Below are 9,427 nucleotides of genomic sequence, written 5' to 3' on the forward strand. Positions count from 1 at the left end.
TAGACATGAGTATTAAATTAATTTACGTACTCCATTTTTTAGTACAGTTTCTGGGATATAGCAATCCCTGTACATTACTGTTGCCATGACTTTACAAACTGAAGAGAAAGCCCTGGAGGAAGGTATGTGGACATTAGTAATGGTTATTACTGATTTGTAAAATACGGCTTGCTTTACTGTTGGCAGAGAACGGTTGGCCCTCTCCGGGAGAGGATTGCAGTTCTCTGTCTCCTTAGCATCTGTCTTCACCTTTGCAAGTCACTTTAGTCATTGTGGAAAGGCAGACGTGACCTGTGTCTTCCGAGCAGTCTCGAGAGACTGGCGTGTCCTTCACGTTTTCCCCTTTCTCTCCTGCCTGCAGCTCCGGGGACTGTGGAGATGGCCTGTGTGCAGCCTGAGTGATGGACACATAGAAGGAGGGAGAAATGAGAGTTTTGTGTTTGAAGTCGCTGACAATTTTGTTGCATTTACTATTGCCCGCCTTGTTTCAATAAACGTATAAGACTGGAGTGTTGTTCCTGAAGAAATGTAACTCATTTTCCCCCGAGCAAACCTGGTTAGCTATACAAATACGCAAATTCCAGTGTCTGCCCTCAACATGTGGATGATGTAGGGGTTAAGGAGAAAAGTAGTTGTGCGAAAAATAAACAAATGTATTTAATAGGACGTCGTGTTTAGTCCCATGTCGTCCAATTTTTTCCCCTTTATATTCAGCAGTAAGGATACCTAGTTTTAGGTGAAGAGGACGAACGTCTAATTAGCCCGGGGTTTCGGAAGCTGGTGCTGCACACTTCAATCAATAAGCCCCTCCAGGGGAGAGTGCTTGTTAAGAGCCCGACGTCGCCCCACAGAACTGCAGGGAGCCAGGGATTTAGCTCAGTAGTGAAGCCGCCTGCCTCAAAAACGCAAGGTCCCGCGTTCAATCCCAGGTACCAGGGTTTAAGGCGACTGTGAGCTGGCAGTTCAGGGTTCAGTAAGACAAGGTTCGCCAGGGGGCGCTAAAGGTTGGGTGTGGTGTCAGGCTGTGTCCACAAAAACCATCCCAAATACCCAGTATGTGTGAATCACCAGGCAGATCTGAGCAAGCAATTGATATCCTGAGTTCTGTACTTTACATGGTTCACTCCTCTTGAATTTTACACAAACGGAATTATGCATTGTGACGCATTCTGTGTCAGCCTCTTTTCACCGGTGGACCTCGCCTGCTTGTGAACCTGGGCTGCACTTTGCTATTCGGTCCTCGAGCACAACCTGACTGCCCGGTGGACACTGAGATCAGAATATCCTGCCAAATAATTTCCTAAGTGGACCTAGAACTATGCATAGCACGCAGCTGTGTGGGCATTCCTGCTACTCTACTTCCTCGCTTAAACTTTATACTGAAGCGCCTTAACTTTGAGCCCCTTCTGTTGTATCTGATTGTATTTTCCCAATAAGTAATGATGTTGAAGACGGACTGTGTGTGTGTGTGTGTGTGTGTGTGTGTGTGTGTGTGTGCCTGTGAGGTACCTATCCTAGTCTTATGACCATTTTGATCACTTGTATCTAGTGATCTGTCCTATAGAGATTCGGGATATAAATCTTTATATCTCACAAATATTTTCTGTGTATGGCTTGGATTATCACACTTTTTTAATGAATTATAGCCAAACACTTTAATGTAGATGACTGTCAGGAACACAATGTTGTAATTACAAAACAATATACACAATTTGGTGGTATTTACACAAAGTTAAAAAATATTAAAAAGTAAAAATATATTATTAATGGGCTGAGATTTAGCTCAGTGGTTCCACCGCCTGTCTCACAAGCACAAAGTCCCAACTTTGATTCCCCCTGGTATATTCTGATTCTTATTTACACTTTTTAAATGGTGTTTTTTGATGCACCTTGAGGCAATACCAAAGGGAAATTAATAGGTCACACGTGTGTAAATATTGAATAGTTTCTCTGCTGTGAAAAACAAAGTCTAAATAAGGATCAAAATGTATAATTGCTCTTGTGTGATAGGAAGAATAGGTATAGGAAAAGTGGGAGGTGTAGGGGAAAGGTAAGAAAGGAAAAGAAAAATACAAGAAAAGGAAAATAATGGAAACAAAGTCTTTGTAAACAGGGAAGGTTAGAGGGTGTGAAGGGAGGGTAGGGGAAATGGAGAAAAAATAAGAACCAAGATACATCATGCAAAGGTACAAGATCCCAGTGATGAATGTAACTGTGCTGTATACCTAAAATGTACCAATAAACTTAATTTTTAAAAATGGTGTTTTTTGATAAACAAATTTGTAATTTTATGGAAGTCTAACTTACCAGTTACAAGTAGTCCTGTTTGTATAATGTCTACCTATCTCAAGGGCCCAAAAATTATTTTCTATGTTCTTTTCTTCAGGTTACATTGTTTTGTATTTCTCTCTGAGGTCAGATACAGTTGATTTGAGTTTTTACAAATCACAAACTAATTTTTGTGTAGGGTAAGAGTCAGGTATACAATACCTTTTTTTCCTTTGAGATATCCACTTGATCCAACATCTTTTATTGAAAAGACATTTCTATACAATGAAATACAACAGTGCTCTTGTAAAAAATTCAGGTTGTTATATATGAGAATCTTTTTCTTGACTGTGTATTTTTCTGTTATTCCATTTTTTCCATTATTGCTCTAATACTGTACTATTTACTTTACTGTTATAGTAAGTTTTGGTATTTGATAACATAAGTCTTCTTTGCTTTCAAAATTATCTTGCCTATTAGTTTCTTAGTATTTCCAAATATTTTTAAAAAGTAGCTTCAGATAAGACTTTTTATTACTTGAAAATGAGACACTTGATATCTGAACATGACCAGATACTCTGTGATCTTCTCAAACTAAACTCAAGGTGTGGAAAAAGACACAATAAAAGGGGGTTTGGGAGTTAATGGAAAAATGACTAGTTTTTTTTTTGCTTGTCTCCTCCCAAGACCAATTAATTATAAAATTATAACAACACAGCAATATTATTGCAATAATACAGTAAATCATGTAAGAAGATGATATATAATTAGCTGCTTATTAGAAAAGAAGGAAAAATATTGCAACTGTGAGTGCTGATTGAATGTAAAATTTAACTGCATATTGAAGTATAAATAATATTTAATGAGAAGGGAGAAAGAACAATAAAGCTAAGATAAACTTATTTCATGAAATAGGACGTAAGGGATATTAAAGAACAATACGGACAGTGTTATCGGTAGAAGTTTGCAAAAATGACAGAGATGGCTTTGTCACTAAGGTGTCACACTGATGTCCAGGATGAGGACAGAGGCTCCGTCTAGCCCAGGCTTCCTACTTTATTCCGTACGCCGCCTCCATCTATAACTGTATTTCCAACAGAGAAGCACAACATTGTGAATAAGTGCTTCAAGTCTTGAAAAAAGCCATTTGTGTTCAGCATAATGGGAGAATACAAAGAGTACAAGAACTTGTTTCAGAAAAGGAGGTGTTAAAACCGGATTTTTAATTCAATGTTTATTTTTAAAATCCACCAAGTGCCAGTCACTTTTAAAATTATTTGGCTTGTGGAGATAAGCAAAACAGGCAAAGCCTCTATTTCTACAGAGTTTCCATTCCAGTGAGGGAAACAAACGGTACACAAATTAAGAAATGAAGATAATATAGTCAGGTTGTGATAAGGGCACTGTGGAAAAAAATGAAACGTGTCTGAATGCGGAATGATGCAATACTGTGTGTTTGTGTGTAAATGTGTGAATACAGTAATCACAGAGAAGGCTCAGAAATGAAGGACATGATAAAAGTTCTAACAATATCAGGTTAACTTGTCAACTTTCCATTGTGGGACAAAATACCTGCCATATACAAACTGGAGGAGAAAAGATTTATTTTGGCTCATGGTTTCAGAGGTTTCATCCCGTGTTTGTCTGGCTCCTACCCAGAAACATGATGTTAGAAGGGTGTGTTGGAAGAAAGCCATTCAAGTCATGGTGTCTGGCAAGGGGAGAAAAGAGGGAGAGCAGGAGAGGAAGCAGCTGGGAATGAGATGTAATCCCCCAAGGTCACGCTCTCACTCTCATAAACTACCCAGACGTACCCCCAAATACGCTTTACTAATCTCACCATGCTTCTCAAACCAATCAAGCTGACAAGGTGAACCATCCTGTGAAGAAAGAGGAAACAGCCCGAAGTTATGAGGTAGCAAGATGGGATGTGTGGTGGAGTAATGTTCAATGAGTATTAATAAAGGTTATGCAAAGTGGTAGCGGTGCCTGAGGCAAAAGCAGTGGGTAATAAGTTCAGATTCTTTGGGACTGTGCAGGGACTGGCCCACCTAAGGCCTGGTAGGTACAGGTGAAGAATTTGGCCTTATCTTTCAAGTGATGGAAATTCATTGCAGAATTTGAATAAGAAATGATACGATGTGAAGTACAATTTTGAAGTCATTTTGGCTCCTGTTTGGAAAATAACTTGGAAGGCCAGAGATTTAACTCAGTGGTTCCACTGCCTGCCTCACAAGCACAAGGTCCTGAGTTTGATCCAAACAACAACAACAAAAATCCTTGGAATTGGACTGTAATATAGATAGGTAGATAGATGATTGATAGATAGATAGATAGATGATAGATAGATAGATAGATGATAGATAGATGCAGGTAAGGAGAAAAACCACAATTTATCACAGTGATTTCAGGGCAGCATAATCAAAGCTTGGTCCGGTACAGTAGTACAAACAGGTAAGAACTTCATTTAGGATGTTGTGAAGATTAATCTGGTCATCCTGGCCAAAGAGAGGGATGCGGGGTGTGTGGGAAATAAGCAATGCTGGCTGCCCTCTAAATTTGAGATCTGCTAGACTGGAAAGTGACAATGATGTTTCCACTAAGACTGGGAGTGAGGGGACATCAGTCATGGATCAGAGAGAAGTCAATGTTTCTTTTGGACTTGTTGAATTTGGGAAGCCTGTTAGATATCCTAGTGGAAGTGTTAACTTGTTAGATGCCCAATTCTGGAGGTAGAGGAGAAGTCAAGCCTGGTTGTGTTCATGTGGGGATAGATGATTAGCATTAAGAAGTATTATACCATTGGATGGAATTATCTAGGGAGCTTGTACTGAGAGAATCTCAATATTCAGGAAATCAAGAATATCTAGAATAGCTCAGGAGATAAACAAGAGTCCATACAGCCATAGAGAACCAAGAAAAGGTGAAAAGGAATCCAAGATGGTCATCTCTTTTTATTATATAGAACACAAGAGGTGATGTAATGGGTAAGCACTCACGAGGTGACTACAGATGTGACATCACTATCTTTAGTATACAATTTTTTAGTTAAAAAGTATCTTCTCAATATTGCACCTTGTGAACACTTCTATTTCTATTTTTCAGTCATACAGAAGTGAATTTAACTGTTTCCCACTAGTATAATAGGTGCCTGATCAAGGAATTTTATGAAAAGCAAATGAAAGAATGAATATAAAGATTAAACACAGTCCTTGGCATTTAGTAAGTGCTCTATAAATTAGAGACAATGACAATGACTTGTTACATACCTAACCATTTATGCCATATGCATTGGACCTTTAAATTTGTTTCATTAAATGAGATCAATTAAAGATCTTAATAGCGTAATAGAGTAGGGAAAGGAAATGCACATTAAATATATATTGTATATAGCAGACAATAAAACTAGATTAGAATATGAGGATTGCAAGTTTTAATCACAGAGACAGAGATAATGAGAATAACCATTTCACATTGAAACAGAGAATCTTTAGCTAATCCTTTAATTAAAGCACTGACAAGAACCACTTTGAAAAAAATTTTTCTATGGTAACTTTACCTGTAAAGCTTTGAAAGAGCATTTGACAAATTCATCATGAGTCAATTCCCCCCCTACACACACAGTAATTACTGAGTTCTTAAAAAAAAGAGAAAAATGTAATTTTCTCCAGGAATGAGGAGGGAAGATGATGCTTTTGGCTATACCAGACATAATCATTTTTGTATATGAACTTTCAGGAGAGAACCCGTGCTGTGGATTGAAGTTGAAATGAAATAATTATCTTCAGGATTAAATACCCATAGGCATATTTTACAATATAGATGAATGTTTGCCTGCTAGATACATAAGAATGTGTAAGGATATTTTAAAAGTTTTTAATATGACTAAAAATAGAAATAAAATTGTTCACAAAATGTCAGGTGCAATATGAGAAGAAAATTTTTAACTAAAAAATTATATACTAGAGATAGTAATGTCACAGCTCCTCCTCTCTTCTGCCCTCTGTGGCAGAGGGAGAGTTCCAGCCCCTTGGGGAAGAGATGAAAAGAAGAGAGTCTAGGCCAAGGGGAAAGAGGCAGTCAGCTCTTCACTGGAATAGGCTGAAGGGTGGCCCTGCATTTCATGTCTCTGGAGGGCTCTCTGAGAAGCTCATTTATACACTCTGGCCCTGCACGGATGGGGCTCCAGGAGATTGCATCACGCAGTTTTACAGTGCCCCTTCCTTGGACGCTTCTTCATCCCAGGATGGCCTAATGTATCTGACCATGCCTAGGTGTCCTTGGCAGGTGCCCCGTGTTTCTTGTGTGCCAAGCTGTGTCCTATTTATTTCTACCAAGACAGCCACTCCCTTGAAGAGGCCTGAGAAGAGAAAATGTTTGGTGCAGGTGAGTCAATCTGGTAAGATTCATAGGAAGCAACGCAGTAAAACATGGAAAAGCACAGCAGTGTGTTACTTTCACATCCCAAAGTGAAGACAGCAGCACACCCAAAGGGATGTTAAGAGAGGTTAAAGGCCCTGTGGTTTGAAGCCTACATTGAGACCTAGCAACCCAGGTGGGCTTAGAGCAACTCTCTGCACATCCTAATGGACCATGCTTTGGTGAAGAGGTGCCATATCTGCCCCATGCAGGTGGGGTGTTGGAGGCAGCAGGAATGGTCAGGTAGGCTGTAGGTAGCTTGCCATAAGAAGGTGGCTTCCAGGGGGAGGTTGGATGAGGCAGGGACCTGGATCAGCCAGACTGAGGAACTGGGAGGAGTTGGAGAAATGGAAACTGTCAGGACTGTATCAAACTTATGTTCAACATGGTCGTGGAAGCAACACAAGTTCACAAGAATGCCCTATAGCAGGTCTCCATGCTTCTGAATTCTCCAGACCAAACTCCCCATATCTGGCTGATAATACGAATGCCAAGAAGTCAGGAAATTCCTCGAATTTCTTCCGCTAATCCTAAGTGTCAGCCTGATTGTTCAACATGATCTATCTTTACCTTTGTATCTGACATCAGCATTGAATATCACCTAGGGTTCTCATGGGAAGACTCATCTTCCAGTTCAAGGAGAAAATAGACACAGAACATCCCATCTCTGCACAGTAGAGTCCAGGCAGAATCAGTCCAGATCCTATTTCCTATGGAGCTTGGACTGTCTTTCTGTCCCTGGCTTCCAAACTGCCATGGGTTGTCTGTCACCACTGGTAGACTCTGATATGCCTGGGATTGTTGTCATCCGTGAGCCCGCTCATGGAGCAAGGTTCAGGAGTTCAGGCTGGGAGGGCAAGGTGCAGAATCACCAAGCAGACTCTGGGAGGTTTCTGGAACGCTTCCATTTTATTCAGGAAATGCACAGGTTTATATAGGGACCACTGCGGGGGAGGAGCATGGGTGGAGCATTTAACATTTGGTGATATCTTATTGGAGACATGGTGGAGTGATTTTACTTGGGTGAGGCAAAGGAGTCTTGGACTAGGGACAGAGGTGTAGCCTGTTGGACTCAGCATCTACGCACTTAGACGAGTTAGCTCAGCCTTAGCAAGGTCTCTGAATTAGCTCAGGAGACGGGAGTGCAGTGCACTTGGCTCAGCCAGGCTTGAACTTCTCCCACAATTTCAGCTTTTGTCTTTGATTCCAGAACCTCAGCCAAGAGAACCACATTTTTATGAGTTTGTTTATACCTTTTACGGGCTAGGCATCTGATTTTTAAGATAAAGAGCAATAAAATAATTTCAAGCAGGGTCAACATATAGGGTGATGACAGTATCAATCCTTTCGGACTTAGGTTTTCCACCCAGCTAGAATGTCAGACCAGATTCTCTCTCATATATTACTAAGAGTAACAACATCAAGAGCCTGTGTATCATTTAACTGAATATATGAGTCAAGGTTTGTAAACGTTGATTGTAGGTTTTTCATATACAATTCGACAGATTTTTATACTCATTACAATGTTGACAACGATAAGGAGTAACACAGATATGGGTGAAATCTGCATGACAATGGTTTAGAATCTTAGTCTCTAATAATTGAACTTTTTCCCAGACAAGATTTATCTGGGTTTATAAATATAAAATGGCAGCATGGACATCTTGAAATAGTAGGGCAGTTTCTCTGAAGGCCTGTGTGGTATTTTTTGTCAATTGGCTGGCGGCAATGGAGGAGATTCCCAAATCATTGCAAGATTTATCAAAAGCTGAATAGCAGGAGGCGTTCTAGCTAAATATAGATACCAAAAAGAGGAATGATTAAACAAAAGGGGGTTTATACATGGAGTCAAGCAAAACTGGGGTGATACCGGTTGGCTTGAGGCCCACAAATCGAGAATCATTCCCAAAGGGTCTGGGTAGCTGACCCTTCCATGGCTGTGGGATACAGGAAAACGAACATGAACGGGGAAGGCAGACGAGCGCTGAAGGGAAAAGAGAAATGGTAACAAAGATAGAGATGGGGGGTTAGGTACCAGAGCCCATAGGTGAAGATTTGGGGAGGGAGGACCAGCCCATGTTGAATTCGCAGTGAGGTCTGCACACGGTAGGTGCAGTGGGGACTGCGGCTGCAGCCCTGCCAGGAAGGGTCCAGGGTCTCCCGGCTGCGCCAGCCCCGAGGGCCTTCAGTGGGAGGGCTCCCAGGGACAGCCATGCGAGGCCTCCCCAGACACCTGCCACACTTCCTCGGTCACAGCCACGTTGTGGCATGGGGGCGCCAGGGTGAAAAACACAGATGAGGTGACTTTCTCAAGGCCATTGCTCCCAGTCCTGCGATCTCAAATCCTGGAGCTGAGGTTCTGTGGGTCCCAGGAAATCTGCTGTGAGCACCCCGGCTAGCCGTCTGGACCTCTCCGCATCGCCTCCACCACCCCCTATGGCCTTCCTGTGCCCGCATCTGGTACAGGCTGGTCCCCTGGGGGCATTGCTCATCTCAGACCTGGAGCAGCTGCACCTGCACCAGCCACCTCCCCAGCCACTCCAGGCTCCGGCCGAGGCCCCGCCCACCCAACACAGGCCATCGGAGCTGGAGGAGGAAGAAGATCCATGGGATCAGTAAGATGACGGTGCACAGGGTGGAGGCCGCCATCTTGGACTGGAAAAGGTGGGCTCTTCCGAATGACCTTATTCCAGTGATGAGGGGGTTTGGTGAGGGCACGTCACTGACAGGAAGTGAGAGA

This window comes from Fukomys damarensis, unplaced genomic scaffold, assembly GCF_012274545.1.
Source record: "Fukomys damarensis isolate Sample0158 unplaced genomic scaffold, DMR_v1.0_HiC HiC_scaffold_29, whole genome shotgun sequence".
NCBI classification, from domain to species: Eukaryota; Metazoa; Chordata; class Mammalia; order Rodentia; family Bathyergidae; genus Fukomys; species Fukomys damarensis.